This window comes from Canis aureus, chromosome 10, assembly GCF_053574225.1.
Source record: "Canis aureus isolate CA01 chromosome 10, VMU_Caureus_v.1.0, whole genome shotgun sequence".
NCBI lineage: Eukaryota > Metazoa > Chordata > Mammalia > Carnivora > Canidae > Canis > Canis aureus.
In genome coordinates, this window is record NC_135620.1 from 16,583,093 (window position 1) to 16,599,338 (window position 16,246).

A 16,246-nucleotide genomic window follows, 5' to 3' on the forward strand; every position below is an offset into this window, starting at 1 on the left:
ACCACCCCACATGCTATTGAAGGGGCACTCAAACAGCCCCCGACCGCTGGATCAGCAATGCCCATCTGACCCATTATCAGAGCCTGGGGCTAAACCCCACCAGAATTTTATTTAAGCCACCGACAACCCTGAATCCAGCAACGCTACTCCCTAACCCAGACTGGGACCCCCGTCTGCATGATTGTCAAGAAATTTTGGCACAGGTGCACGGAATCAGAGCTGACCTCCAGGACCAGCCACTGCCAAACACGGACGCCACCTGGTACACGGACGCCACCTGGTACACGGAGGGCAGCAGTTTTGTCAGAGAAGGAGTCCGATACCCGGGGGCAGCCCTAACCACGGAGACGGAGACCGTCTGGGCGGAGCCACTGGCAGCTGGAACCTCGGCTCAACGGGCAGAACTGATCGCACTGGCCAAGGCGCTGACCATGGGGGAAGGTGAACGAGTAAACATCTACCCCGACAGCGGGTCCGCCCTCGCCACCGCTCACCTCCACGGAGCCCTTTACAGGGAGAGAGGGCTCCTGACAGCGGAGGGAAGGCCTGTTAAAAACAAAACGGAGATCCTTGAACTCCTGAGGGCCCTCTGGCTGCCCAAGGCCCTGGCCATCACCCACTGTCCGGGGCACCAAAAGGCAGACGCCAGTAGCCAGGGGAAACCGGCGAGCCGATTTAAAAGCAAAGGAGGTGGCCCTTCTGGTGACCCAGGTCTTAGCAACCACACGGCCTGATCCGGGGGCACCGACCCTGCCCGACACCCCCAACTATACTGATGCTGACTTACACTGGATCAAACGCTTGCCTATGACCCAGTCCTTGCGTGGCTGGGGGAGGGCCGCAGACTCCAGCATCATCCTGCCAGAGGAACTGGGACGGTGAGTCCTATCCCAAATACATCGGAGTCCTCACATGGGGACAAGGAAGATGGAAGACCTCATACGACATGCAAAGATCACTATTAAAGACTCTCGAGCAAAGTTCGAGCAGATTGTGGCGAGCTGCCACGCATGCCAGTTAACTAATGCCACCGCCCATGGATCTAACCTGGGCACCCGGCTCCGGGGGGACCGCCCAGGAGCCTACTGGGAAGTGGACTTCACTGAGGTAAAACCTGGAAAATACGGATACAGGTATTTACTAGTGTTTGTAGATACTGTCTCAGGATGGACAGAGGCATTTCCCACCAAACATGAAACGGCACAGACTGTGACCAAGAAACTGCTCGAAGACATCTTACCAAGGTATGGTTTTCCTATTAAGATTGGGTCAGACAACGGCCCAGGATTCGTCTCTAAGGTAACACAGGGAGTGGCACTAGTACTTGGGAAGATTGGAAATTACATTGTGCACATAGGTCCCAGAGCTCAGGACAGGTAGAGAGGATGAACAGAACAGTAAAGGAGACCTTAACTAAATTAGCCCTGGAGACTGGCGGGGACTGGGTGACTCTCTTCCCCTTCACCCTATATAGGGTGAGGAACTCCCCATATAAGATGGGACTGACTCCCTACAAGATCATGTTCGGTCTTCCTCCACCTATTATCCCCAATTTAAAACCTGAGGTGCTTGCTGAATTTGATGATCACCAACTTCTTTTCTCCCTCCAAATGTTACAACGAACCCATGAGCAGGTGTGGCCTAAGCTGAGGGCCCTCTATGAGACTGGGCCACCCCCGATCCCCATTGATATCGGCCAGGTGACTGGGTGTACGTGCGGAGATACCAACACCGGACACTTCAACCTCGCTGGAAGGGACCCTACCTCGTGATCCGGACCACTCCCACCGCTCTCAAGGTCGACGGGATTACTCCCTGGGTCCACTACACCCACATCCAGCCAGCTGATCCACACGTTCTCAAGGACTTTGTTCCAGAATGGAAAAGCCAACCAGACAAGGACAATCCCCTAAAGCTAAGACTGCGCTGTTCTCACTTATTTCGCACCTCCAAGACTCCCTCGTCTGAGGTTGTCCTTCAAAATAGAAGGGGATTAGACTTAGTCTTACAACAAAGGGTGTGTGGGGGATGGTTATGTGCTGCCTTAACGTTGGATGTTGCTTCTTCGCTGGAATGTAAATGGGAGCGAGAACAGCAACAAGGTTGGTTAGAATCCTGGTTTAATCATTCCCCCTGGCTCACTCTAAGAGCAACCTGGACCCAGGATTGGGTCCTGCATAGGATCCTCTGAAAAAGGGGGGAATGTGGGACCCAGGAAATTTAACAAAATCCCCTACCCCTGGACAAGCAGAGCAGGACTAACTCCATTTTGTGCTACACCCGCCACCTCCTGTATCACCCCCACATGACCTGCTTATTGCTTAAGGCGCTGCCCCACCCTAGTCAAGCCACTGGGCACACCCTAATCGGAAATCGGCTCATAACCATGTAACCCTGCCTTGTGCCCGCCAAAACTGTGCGCCAATTCTGACCAAAGTAATAGGCCAGCTCAAATGGATACTATAGGGTAAGATGTAATTCAATTGGCCACCTGCGTGTGGACCGACATGACTGTACAACTTTCTGCGTATCCCATTGGCCCCTGGCCCCTATAAAGCTGCTACGCCTCTTAGTCTCAGGGTCCAAGTCCCTGCTCCGCTGTGTCGGGTACACTTGGACCCAAGCTCGAGCTTGTAAATAAACCGTCGTGTGTTTGCATCGGTGTCGGCTCCTTGGTGGTTTCTCAGATTCGCAATCTTGGGCACAACAGAAACAAAGTACAATATTGGGTTTTTTTTTCAAAAGATTTTATTTATTCATGAGACAGAGAGAGAGAGAGAGGCAGAGGGAGAAGCAGGCTCCACGCAGGGAGCCCAACATGGAACTCGATCCCTAGTCCCAGGATCAGGCCCTGGGCTGAAGGCGACGCTAAACCACTGAGCCACCCGGGCTGCCCTACAATATTGTTTTTAATATTTATTTTCAAAAAGTACTCTGGGATGTACTCACATATGTATTTGTCTATTAATGTGTTAAATGAGAGATCTAGTGGTGGGTCAAAAGAGCCAGGGCGGTTCTGAAGTAGGTGTTGCTATTATTCCTATTACTTATTGTCTATATTCATGGTTGAAAGAAAGGCTAAATTCTACTTAGCAATTAGGGAAAGTTAGATCAAGTCCACTAACCACCTGAATTCCCTCCACAGACATCTCGAGGGTTCATGGACTTCAGGTGAAGAGCCTCAGCTTTAGAATCTTCATTTCACTGACTCTTCCCTTATTACAATGTCTAGTCACTTTGTTTATTCTTACTTATTCATTCATCTCTTGATTAACTACCAGTTCCTGGCTGTATCTTTCCCTGATACTCCAGTGAAAAAATCCCTTTTAAGTCCCACTTTATTCCTCAATACCACAAAAAGGTTATTCTCTTGGACTGGTCATTGATCTTAAAGTTGTTATCGAAGCTGCTTAGAATTTAATATTTCCTCTTGTGTGGCTAGAGAGCTTTCTACGGAAATCCCCTAAATGGAGCCTCTGCTTCTTCTCTTTGTTTCCAAATATGGGGTATTTTAAATTCAATTCTTACTGGTATACATTCAACAGAAAGACCATGTTCACTCATCCAACTTCACCTGCAAAAATCTGGGTTTTTTGTTGTTGTTCATCTCATTCCCATATCCTCCCATGGACACTCAATCTCCTGTTCTCACCAGCAAGCAATGAGCCCCCTGTTATTTGGATCTACACCTACTCCAGCAAGAATAATGTATGACGTCTCCAAGCTGAAGGAGATCTTGTCTTATAGTCAAGGTATCAGGGGACACCATGACAGTGTTCTTGATACCCATCTCTCCAGTAACGTCACTTTGCGGTTCTTTTCCCTTCACTTCCTGGGCATGTCCTACTATTATACTGCCCATCAGGCCTCTGTCCAAGCTGCTTCCTATTCCCCTTCCTCAGAAATTTCCTCCAACCAGCATGCTGGCCCCCCTAGCATGACCCATTGACTTGCCCTGAATTGTCACTGTCAAGTGCTCCAATTCCTGACTGCCTCTCTGACATAGCACTTCTCTACTATATGATAATATAGATGGCTCCTTATCACAAAACATTTCAAGATGCTTTTGTTTTTCTTTATGTACCTTTCAGATTCTATGTATTCCTTCTAGGTGTGCCTCAGGCTTTTGATTCCAGGTACTGACTAAGTACTACATGTACATCATAAACATAATAAAAATCTCACATTTGTATTTTGTCACATCTATCCGCCCTCATATAACTAATGAATGTGGCAAATTTTTGAAAAAAATGCACATGCACACCGACATAAATTTAAAGAGAACCAATTTGGTGTCAGTATTTGGAATCATTGTGTTTGGGATATGCCATTCATTTAGATTTATATTTTTCCCTTTGCGATGTTCAATCTTTAAGTCGGGTTTAGTCATTCCTAATGAATGTCTCACCTTTCCTGTTTTTTAGAATTGTTCTCATTTGTTCTTGCCCAATTTCCTATTCATAGGAACCAAAATAACATAATTTTAATCTGTCATGTGTGACATAGTAAGGGCTCTCTTACTTAAGCATGCCCAAAATACCAGATCCATGGCTGCATTGAAATCTTTTATTTTCATTCTATCAGACACCATGCAGTTTTCTCTTCATTTTCTGCTTAATCCAGATTATACAATATGTTTCTTCAACCTCTTTTTGTTTTAACAACGTCCTTTTTCCTGTGTCCATTCATCTACTGACCCACCTACAGGAGGTCCAACACAGAGTAACTATCTTCAAAGCCTATACTAGCCTGCTGTATTAATGCTAGAGAAAAAACAAAATGATGCTTAATGTTCTCAATTTGTCCTATAAAATTACCTAGCAATTCAATTAAAAAAATTTTTTTTAGTTCTTTCCCTTCTGTGTATCAGCTTAAAAAAAAATATTCTGGGGTACCTGGGTGGCTCAGTAGTTGAGCATCTGCCTTTGGCTCAGGGCGTGATCCTGGAATCCTGGGATTCTGGGATGGAGACCTGTATCAGGTTCCCCACAGGGAGCCTGCTTCTCCCTCTGTGTCTCTGCCTCTCTCTGTGTGTGTCTCTCATTAATAAATAAATTCTTTTTTAAAAAGTCCTTAAAAAATATCCTAACCTCCTAAAATCTGAAATGTTCCTTTTCTTATGCTTACAGCATGTTACATGAATATCGTTTCAAAGAGAAAACAAAAGCATCATTTGACCTGACATCAAACCTATAAGTGTACCTATATCTTCATAAAGACTAGAGTATTTAACTTTGTTAACAAGGTGAAAAAACAACTTCCCCAGGTAAAGATGATGCATTTATCTGTGTTCTGAAGGACTCTTCTCTTTCATCTCTTTATGGTTCTTGGCTTCACTTATACCCTTGCTTAGAGCACACACGGTCCATCTCCTATGCCTGTACCATTACCATTATTGCTTCCATATAAGTAATACAATCTCGTGGGAAGTACCTGGGACTCTGCCTGCATGTAGGTAGGTAAACAGTGCTGGGAAGTTACTGTTAACATTCCTGACAGAACCCTTGTCCACAGACTGCATGTGTTTATGCATAAATAGCCCATCTTCCACCCCTCTAGGGTGGGATAACTTTGAGGCATGTTCTACAAGAACCCTACAAACTATAGTGTAATTGCCTCAAGTGGCTATGGCGATAGCACACTCAATAGCATTCTCTGATTGGCTTCTTTGTCTTGCTTTTTTATTTGTCTACTGGTGGATTCTAAGATTACATCCCAGATAAACCACTTGCACCTTGGCTCAGAGTCAGTTTCTTGGTGCCCAACTTAAGAAAGCTGATTCTAGGAAACTGTCCTACAGAATAGGATTCTAGAATTGTATTAATTCCAAGCCAGGTTGCTGCTAGTATTAAGTGGTGGGATGAAACAGCCTATGGTCTGGGAGCCTGATAATCTGTAGTGCTGTCAGGGTACTGGTGGAAGGGGGTGCACTGATGTATGCAGTAGCTCTAGAGCCTGATCTTTGACAACATGGAATTACTTATTGACTTTTGTTAAAAGACATAGATGCTCTAATGGAAGAACACAGATCAGCCAACTATGAACCATATTACAATGTAACAACTAAAAGTCATCCATAGTGGCCTCTTCTTAATAGGATACCTGTCCCCCACTGTCTAGAGATTTGCAAAGCTCTCAGCTGGATCAAAAGCTTTGTAATATGGCACTTGTCTTCTCAAAGTATGTCCCCATCTCTCCTCTTTGCTATTAGAGCAATAAGATAATGCCTCAACAGTGCTCAAGTAGGAGAGAACTGTCCTAAATACTCAAAGAAAGGAATTATTCAGCATGAGAGAACTGGATATATAATGTATACTGGGAGAACCAGCCAAAAATACATGGAGGAAATCTTAAAGGGTGCTAGAGCAGGGAAGGTGGGATATAACACTGGACTGGAGGATTCAGTGATGAGGCAACATCCTCTGGATTTAGACTTATGGCTAGGATCATTGGAGCTAGTGATGACATGCTGCTAGAAGACCACTTATATGTCCAAAAACATCAAGAAAGGGTGTCCAGAAGGCTCATGTCAGTGGCTACAATGGAAAAATCACATTAATCCAGTCTCAATCCACAGCCCAACAAATGAATGGGAAACCAGGTACTTTAAAGGAAGAAACCTACATGCAATATCAAGCATATATAGTTCCTTTACTCCTAAACAGGGCCTGTGGCAATTTACCAGAGGAAATGTACATTGGGTAAAAGAAGAATACACAGTCTTGTGGGAATATTAAATACAAAGTCTGAGCTGATGCTGGTATTAGGAAACTCCAAATACCATTACAGCCTTCCTAATAAAATGAAGTCCTAGTATCACTTCATCTCTCAGTGGGTCTGCAGACCTACCCTGGGTGCAAAATTGTGTAGGGGAAATCAGGCAGCTGGAAGAATCTTCACAGTGATCTCTTAAACTGTGAGTTAAGATGCATTTTCAAAGTGCCCCAGATTGGCCAAGGTTGTAAATCAGAAGAGTAATAGTGCATTTTAGGTGGATGGGAGAGATTAGTAGCACTCTCAAACACCTAAAATTTGACTCACTAATGGAGGAGAAAACTTCATTGCAATAGCCAGCTACTATGTTTATGCAACCTAAAAATGGACAGATACCACACTATAGCCATACTCATGGCAGTCCCTGAAATAAGAGGGGAAATCTTCCTAGTGGACAGAGTTTTGAGTAACATACCTACTCAGTGACTTGATGTAGAGGGAGAAATGGTCTCAGGTAAAGATGGGCATAGACTCAAAGGTAGTGGCAAATAGCTTGGTCAGGGCCTGAAAGGAACAAGATTGTAAAGTGAAAGACAAGGAATATGGGGTAGAAGAATATGGGTGCATCTGCAGGAACAGAAGCTAAGCATGCCAATATGTGTCATGTCAATTCTCAACAGAGGACATCTACCAAAAGAAGGTTCTATACAATGGATATCAGCCACCCTGGTGTTGGCACAAGTGTTCTTGAGGAGAAAAGCCATGATAGCAAGGATGGAGGCTATGCACATGTCCAGAATCATGGATACTTCTCATCAATGCTGATCTGCTTGCTGCCACTGTTGAATGTCTCACATATCAATAGTAGGGACCCAACACTGAGCCCTTAGAACAAATCTATTCCAGCTGGGAGACACCAAGGATTCATATATATCTCTGGTATGAGATTTCCTTCCCTGCCCACAGTAGCCCAGGTGGAAGCCTGTCTAGGAGTTCATAGAGCATCTTTATTTAATAACAGGATCCTACCTAATACCACCTTAGACCTCCTAGACTATAAACACAAATAATAAAGGGCTCAGGACTGCCATAGACACCATTCCACTTGCCATGCCTCATAGAGTTCTATACAATATGTAGATATTGATTGATAATTATTAAAAGAAAAGCACTTTGAAAAAAATCTCTCTTCAAGGATACATGAAAGTATATTTCATGTCCTGTACATTAATTCCAGTGACACACTAAATCTTTTAGATGATATTTTCCAAGAATAAATAAAACAAGACTATTGGGGATCCCTGGGTGGCTCAGCAGTTTAGCACCTGCCTTTTGCCCAGGGCGCAATCCTGGAGTCCCAGGATTGAGTCCCGCGTCGGGCTCCTGGCATGGAGCCTGCTTCTCCTTCCTCCTGTGTCTCTGCCTCTCTCTCTCTCTCTCTCTCTCTCTCTCTCTTTCTCTCTCTGTCTATCATGAATAAATAAATAAATCTTAAAAAAAAAACAAGACTATTAGTGAGCTTCCTTTAAATTCTCAGATACACCGGTTAGAGCAACAGGGTTTTAACACCAAATGGGAAGAAAGAAATTGATTGTGAAAGAATTTATATCTTGAAAGAGAAAAAAAGGACTTTAATTTCATCTTCTTAATTTACATATTTAGCTGGATAATTTGTAAAAGTGTGAGCTGATGCTAAGTTCAAGTAAGGAGTCAAGCTTAGATATGCCACAATGGATTGTATTAATTAATTTTAGTAATTCATAGGAATTGGAACCATTTAAGCAAAGTAATGTATAACTTCAAGTCATTTTGCTACACACAGAAATTCAAGTAGCCCATGAAACACTGGGTATCATGAACTACATTTTATCAGAAGAAAGTTCTGTTATGACAGTTTATGAAGATAGTGCTTGTTGATATGACCCTCGAAGATATTTATAAAAACCTGGTCATATAAACTTATCAGAGCAATATAATTTTCATTGTTTTAACTTCTATAATAAAACTAATTAGCTTCAGTAGTATGGCTCTAAACAAGCATTTTTCTTGAAGGCTGGCCGATCTTCAACTGCAATGAGGCCGTACGTACACAAATCAGCATGTATGCATGTCATGGTCAAATGGCTAGAAATGGAAACATATATGGAGAAAGGGGCAATGCAAATACTAACTTGCTAGGTGATCCACAAGTCATTCAGTAAATTTATTATTTGCAGTTTGGTAGGGATACTTCTTAGAGCATGGTTTTATAAATGGAAGCAGGTGTATAAACAGTAATATATAAACAATATACAGAAGACATTGCCTGTGAAACTAGTGTAATTCAAATAGGTGGAACACTACCAAGCAGTTAGTACTATAATTTTTCTAAATCTATATACTTCTTTCTGAGAGTTTTCTCTTATTTTTTTTTATCCAGCCTGGATCCCATTGTCCATTAGTTCTACTACTCCTTACTTCTCTGTCCCTTGACTGGGCCCACCTAAAAAAATTATGCACATTCTCTGCACTGGCGACAGAGTTGTTGGAAAAAAAGATCATATGATCTGATAGATTACCATGAGTACAATCTGATGGTCTTTGACATCCAGTGGGGTCTCAGTGCTACCAGATTTCCTTCAAGATCCACTCAGCTCTCTTCCTTTCCTCATAGTCACTATTTCAAGTAGTCTCCATTCTCTTCAAAACCTTATGGCATTTCCTCCATCTTTAGTGTAAGCACAAAGCTCTGCCTCTAATTCAGAGAAATGAGAAAGTATAGTGGAAGGGGGAAGGGAGGATAAGAAATGGACAATATGGTCTGTCAGTTTTCTTTGCCCAAACCATAAAATTGTGTCTTCATTTACAATCTTCTTTCATTCCTAACCACTCATTCCTTGAAGGAAATTTTCTAACCCATGTGCTGATGGTGAGAATAGGGATTAGACCAATCTGTCAATGTGTTAACAATTATGATCTTCTTGTTCTTTGGCCCAGCTGTTATATTTTTAGAAAGGTATTTCAAGAAAAGAAAAGGATCATAGTATAATGTAGTTACTGTGTTTTTTAATAGAAAATGTCAAAACCTATATGTATGTCCATTAATAAGCAATCAATTAAATATACCTACTACAGATTGAATGTTTGTGCCCACTCAAAATTCAGGCATTGAGAAGCTTAATCCCCATTGTGATAGTATTTGGAGTTGGGGCCTTTGGATACTGATTAGGTCAAGAGGGTGGAGTCCTCATGAATGGCATGGGTACATTCAAAAAAGGCCTTGGAGAGCCTTCCTAGTTCTTTCCACTGTGTAAGGAAACTGAGAATTGTAAGGAAGCTGTCACTTTGTTCTTAGGCTTCCAGCCTCCAGAACTGTGAGAAATAAATTTCTGTTCTTTTAGTCTGGATAGTCTATGGTATTTTTGTTACAGTAGCCCAAATGGACTAACACAATATCCTACAGTGGAATATTATGAAGCCATTAAAAGGTTGATACTGCTTCTTAGTACTAACTAACATGGAGAGATGTCTAGCCATGATATATTGTTCAAAGGTAAAAAAATCTGTTTATAGATCAGTATTAACATCATAGTTCCATTTTAAGTAATAGATATACATGTTTATAGGTTATTATAGGTTAATTTTTAAAAGCTGAAAGACTAAGCAACTTCCAAAGGCCATTAGATTAGATTCTAATTTCTATATGTTTGTATTTTAAATTTTCTAAAGAAGGCAAAATAAGATCTATAACCAGAAAAACATTTTTTTTTCAATTGTACAAGTTTAAGAATAAATTTCTACTCCATTGCTAGGGTGGAATCCTTCAGCAACAGTAGTTTATAAATTATTCCCTTTCTTTCCAAATTCACTGTTGGTTGTTTACTCTTTCTAATTACCATCTAGACATGCTCTAGTCTCTTTCTTATTATCCTTCTACCATCCCTTACCCCTACAAGAATCCTTCATCTCACCTCAACTTCACAGACTGACGTCTTGAATTAACTGTTTCTATGTCTTCACTGCTCTTCTATTTAACAATCCACAGCGAAGTGCTTCAGCTTCTAGCAAACCGCAGACTTGGCTCTCACCAAAGTCAACAATGGCTTCTTCCTGGAAAAATCCAATTGATAATTTTCTTTTGTTTTATTTTAACTTTCCATGGTGCTTGCCACTGTTAACTGCTTGAATTTCTTTTTTCTATTAGATTCCATGATTTTAGTATTCCTCTACCAATAGAGCTTCTCCGTATCATTAACTTTCAGGGATTACTTTCATATGCCTGGCCTTTAAATGAATTTCATCTTCAACTTAACTACTTTTATTTTTGAAGGGACTCAAGTGGATGGAGAATATACTTCAGAATTAGGCAAAACCTAGGCTTACCTTTTGGCTCCTTCACAAGCTTATTAGGGGGCCCACAGAAAGCAGCTTAGTCCTTCAAGCCCTTGTTTTCTCTGTAATAAAATGGGAAGCAGTTTTCTTGTAAGGTTGTTTTTAGCATTAAACACTCACAACTATGAATGCCACATAATAAATATTTAATAGCTGGTAGCTGTTATTACTCTGCTTTTATAATCTCTCCAGGGAAATTTTTACTCTTCAATTTTGACATATAAACTAATGACCTCCAGCCCAAACTCTCTCCTAAATTTTAATCCAAACCGATGATTGGACATTTCTACTAGATATCTCACATCATAAAAACCAACCTCCAAATTTAATCTCCTTTAGCTCTCTGCCACTCCTCTTAAAAATCTGTTTCTTTTTCAGAATGAATGGTGTCAGCCACACGGTTCTCTAAAATCAAAACCTGGAAGACATCATTGCTATTCCCCTTTTTATTTCTTTACATACTTGTCCCTAACCTTACTGATTCTTCCTCCCAAATATTTGTCACCCATTTATCCAGTTAGGCTTTTTCATCATCTTAGCTTATGACATCATCAACCCGTATGTTGGTGATAGCAAGAGGCTTTTGGTTGATCTTTTCTATACCTAGGTTTACATTTTTCTTTTTCCTTGCTCTTTCTATCCTCTGTTCATACACTGTAGCTAGTAACTGTCCTTACCTGTTTTAGATATTTTGACAACACTCCTACATTTTGGCCTCTGTTACCACTACTATCATTACTGCCTCCTTACTGCCAACCTCATCTGTGCTGCATCCATACCAAATATCATTAAATGTCTCTAATGAGTTGTGTATCTCCAGTCTGTCATCTACTCTTTCCTTTCTTCAGCCTACTTACTGGACTTCTCAGTTGGCTGGATTGTACTTGCCCTTGAAACCTTACCACCTAAGGAAAGATCCATTCCCAATCTTACACTGCTTCCCCCCAACATCATTTGCTCCCATAGCAACATATACACCTCTATGCAAGCACTTACTTCAGGAAATATAATTTTTTGTTTCATGTCTATCTTTTTCTCTGAACCAATATCTCCCAATTCATGTCTGTTTCTCCTCTGAAGCAATTTTTTTTCAAACAAGTGTGAAATGGAATCACCTAGGATGCTTATTAATTATCCATATTCCCAAGTCCCACTTCCAGTTTAATGTTGCAAAGGGATCACATGTTGCAAAGGCAACAAATATGTCAAAGGGATCACATCTTTTCTTCCCCAACAAAACCTAATAAAAAAGTAGTATAATAATAAAAAATGGCATTGTTACATTATAAGTCAACAAGGACAGAAAAACAATAGAGAGGAAAATGGAAGATGAATTTATTTCAACCAATTTTTGAAAGATGGGAAGCAAATGGTGAAGTGATAACTAAGCACAGTGAGAAAACTTAAAATTTTAGAGCCAGGAGAAGGGCAACACTGACCATAAATGACCCAATTTTCTCTAAAAACTACCTGACAAGTTTAGCACTTTGACCAATAGACTGAGATAAACAGAGAATATCTGAAAACCTATATTAAAAGTAGTTGAATAACTCTATTCCATTTGCACATAGATAGATAACTAAGCTTTTTTTTTCTCCTAGTTCCACATGTTCCTCTAGGGTGGGGTATTGAGATTGGAGAATGTGAAAATAGGAAGTTTAAGGGACACCTGGGAGGCTTAGTTGATTATGAGTCTGCCTTTGGCTCAGGTCATGATGTCAGGGTCCTGGGGGGGGAGCGGGTCCCTGCTCAACGGGGAGTCTGCTTCCCCCTCTGCCTGCTGCTTCTCCTGCTTGTGCTCTCTCTCTCTCTCTCTCTCTCTCTCTCTCTCTCTCCCTCTATGTGTCAGTTAAATAAATAAAATATTTTAAAAAAGAAAAGAAAATAGGAAGTTGAAGATTCAGGAACATCATGTGCCTTACAAAGAGGTTTTGGCATGTGGCTGAAAATAAGGATTAAATAAATATGTACATTTATTTTACAGAGAGAATTCTGAGAGGATGGTAGACTAGACCAGATATCTGTCTCCCCACCTAGACAACAAGTATACTGCAAGAATCTATCTAATGCAGCTATGTTAGAACTGGGAGTCCATAGGAGCCTTGTAAATTCCAAGGGAAAACCTAGGGGATAAGCTGAAGTTAATTTCAGTCTCAGCTCAGCAGTGGGTGCCTGTCCTCCATCAGCCCTATGATAGGCAACTTGGTATAGGATGCACTTCACCCCTCATGCCCTTTGCTGAAGGGGCTTCTAGGGTATTTAAATGGATGGCACTTTTTCCCTCCCTCCAATCCCCTGCCTTGATTTTTCCTTTTGCTCTCCTTTTATTTTTTTTTAAAGATTTTATCTATTCATTCATGAGAGACACAGAGAGAGAGAGAGAGAGAAGCAGAGACATAGGCAGAGACACAGGCAGAGGGAGAAGCAGGCCCCATGCAGGGAGCCAGACATGGGACTCGATTCCAGGATCCTGGGATCAGGACCTGAGCCAGAGGCAGACGCTCAACCGCTGACTTATCCAGGTGCCCCTTGTTCTCCTTTTAGAAACCAGACATTAATGGCTAGGATGTTCAAAAGCACTTGCATATACAGAGGAAATTAGAAGGTCACTGTGCATACTCTGGGAAAGTCAGTCTCAGAAAAAACCCCAAGAAGATCTTGAGTTTGCACATCAGGCTATCCTTAGACTGCAGCTAGCCTACAACAACCAAATCAAAGTAGAAATGAAAAACAGCAAGCCCTAGGGAAGGAGAGAATCTGATTACCAGAGATTACCATGTTATTAGATGCAAATGACCAGTTATTGACCAAAAAGCAAAACAAAAATAAAAAACAAAAGGTAGGGCAGCTTTGGTAGCTCAGGGGTTTAGCCCCGCCTTCAGCCCAGAGCGTGATCCTGGAGACCCTGGATGGAGTCCCACAACGGGCTCCCTGCATGTAACCTGCTTCTCCCTCTGCCTGTGTCTCTGCCTCTCTGTGTCTCTCATGAATAAATAAATAAATAAAATCTTAAGAAAAAATTAAAACAAAACAAAAGGTATACAAAGAAATGGGAAAGTATGGCAATAGAAATCATCAGTAAGAAAAACCAACTAGAGGACCTACTACACAAAGGCTTTAAAATAACTACTGTATAGATCTTCAAAGAGCTAAAGATAGATGTAGAAAAAGTAAAGAAAATGATGTATGAACAAAACTGAAATATCAATAGAGACAGGGGGAGAAAACTTAAAAAGAAATAAAGAAATTTTAGAACTAAAAAATACAGTAAGAAATTAAAAAATTACTAGAAGGATTTAAAGGTAGCTGTAAGCAGTCAGAAGAAAGAATCAGTGAACTTGAAGATAGAACAAATGAAATTATTAAGTCTGAGAAACAAAAAGAAAAAAGATTTAAGAAAAGTGAATAGAGTTTAAGGGACTTGTACTAAGTACATGATCAAGACAACTAACATATGCATGGGGGAAGCCCAGAAGGAGAAGAGAGAGAGAAAGGGTCAGAGAAGTTATTTAAAGAAATAATAACCAAAATTTTTCCCTATTTGATGAAGACATGAATATAAACATCTTGCCTAAATCCAAGAAACTCAACAAACTTGAATTTTGTTAAAGCTATAATAAATATCCTTAGAGTCAGAAGAAAATTGCATTAATAAAAAAGTAAAGGAAAAAAGAAACACAAAGAAATGTGAATCAGATTTTCAACAGCATCACAAAAGCTAGAAGATAATAGAGCTGTGCTTTCAAAATTCTGAGAGATAATTCTTTTCATCCTACAATTCTATGCCAAATCAAACTTTCAATCAAGTGTGAAGGTAGAACAAAGATGCATTTAAGCATACAAGGAACTGTTTGTCAGGAAGTGACTGAAAACTATACTTCAGTAAAATTAGTATACAAACCGAGAAAGAGAAAGTTTCCTTCTCCAAAGCAATAATCTGATTGGCTCAGCCCAAGTCAGGAATGTATTTCTACTCCCATCACCATGAAAATGGGAGGCAGGGTCACAGTACACAGTTTAGTGCAGGATCCCTTACATGGATTTTTGGACTGAGAGTATAAAAGAAAAAACAGCTCTTTGTGGGTAAACAGGCACAACGACATCACTTCTAAGCAAAGAATCTGAATCCCCAAATGGTCATTAATTTGCTCAAGGTAATACAATTGATAGTAGTGAAACCAGAGCTGGAACTCAGGTTCTTTAATTCTCAAATTTAATCTTTCAACTTTGCTAGAGGTGGAACAAGGAACTCCACCCAGTTGCAATTTGCAGCTCCCAATTAACACTAGCCTCACGTGATACTAGCTGAGATACTAAGGAAATAAAACAGAACAAATTCAGATATAACTAGTGTTTGCCATGCTCTGTAGTTTGACTCTTTCACACACTTTATCTAGAAGATCACTGTATCCTGAATGGTATTCAGGACCAGATTCAGTAAACACAAGAGATAATGTAATTACAAGTTAATGCTTATACAGTGCTTACTTTACCATTAGAAGAGTATAAGGGCAGCCCCGGTGGTCCAGGGGTTTAGGGCCGCCTTCGGTCCAGGGCATGATCCTGGAGACCCGGGATCGAGTCCCACATCAGGCTCCAAGCAGAAGCCTCCTGCTTCTCCCTCTGCCTGTGTCTCTGCCTCTCTCTCTCTCTCTCTCTCTCTCTCTCTCTCTGTCATGAATAAATAAATTCTTAAAAAAAAAAAAAAAAAGAGAGAGGAGAATATAAAAGGAAAAATCACCAACGACCAGAACAGTTTTATTGAGCTCCAGGGAGTAACCGAAAATTTTATCTAAGTTGTGAAGTGTGGGTAAGTTTAGTGTAACAACAGAGGACAGTGAGGGCATTCTATAGAGGCAAGGAAATGTTCTAAAGCAATAGAGCAGAGATGAGAAGAGGTTTATTTCGGGGCTTCGGTGGGTGGAAATTTTGTAAATTATAATTGGACGAAACAGAGAGATTCTGTTGTAAATTTTTGGCTTGCGGGTAACAATTCAAAGTCATAAAATAGGTAATACACATGCTTTAGAGTTCTTGGTGTTTTTGCTAAATCATACTGCATTCAAGTCATGGTGATATGTGTTTTTGTCAGCTCCTTGTGGTTTTTCTAAAGTTTTGAACAGAATAAAAGGTCAAAGTTTTCTAAAAGCTCCAAGATGTT

The 16,246-nt window shown here is 40.9% G+C and overlaps 1 long non-coding RNA gene across 1 annotated transcript; it reads right to left on the reverse strand.

Annotated features, from left to right (window-relative positions):
- Window positions 1–8,673: 8,673 nt before the first annotated feature.
- LOC144321596 (uncharacterized) lies at window positions 8,674–15,765 on the reverse strand. The gene is made up of 3 exons (XR_013387197.1): window positions 15,574–15,765; window positions 11,077–11,147; window positions 8,674–9,448 (listed from the first exon to the last, which is right to left on the reverse strand). It is a non-coding gene; the product is annotated as an uncharacterized LOC144321596 (long non-coding RNA).
- Between the last annotated feature and the right edge of the window lie 481 nt (window positions 15,766–16,246).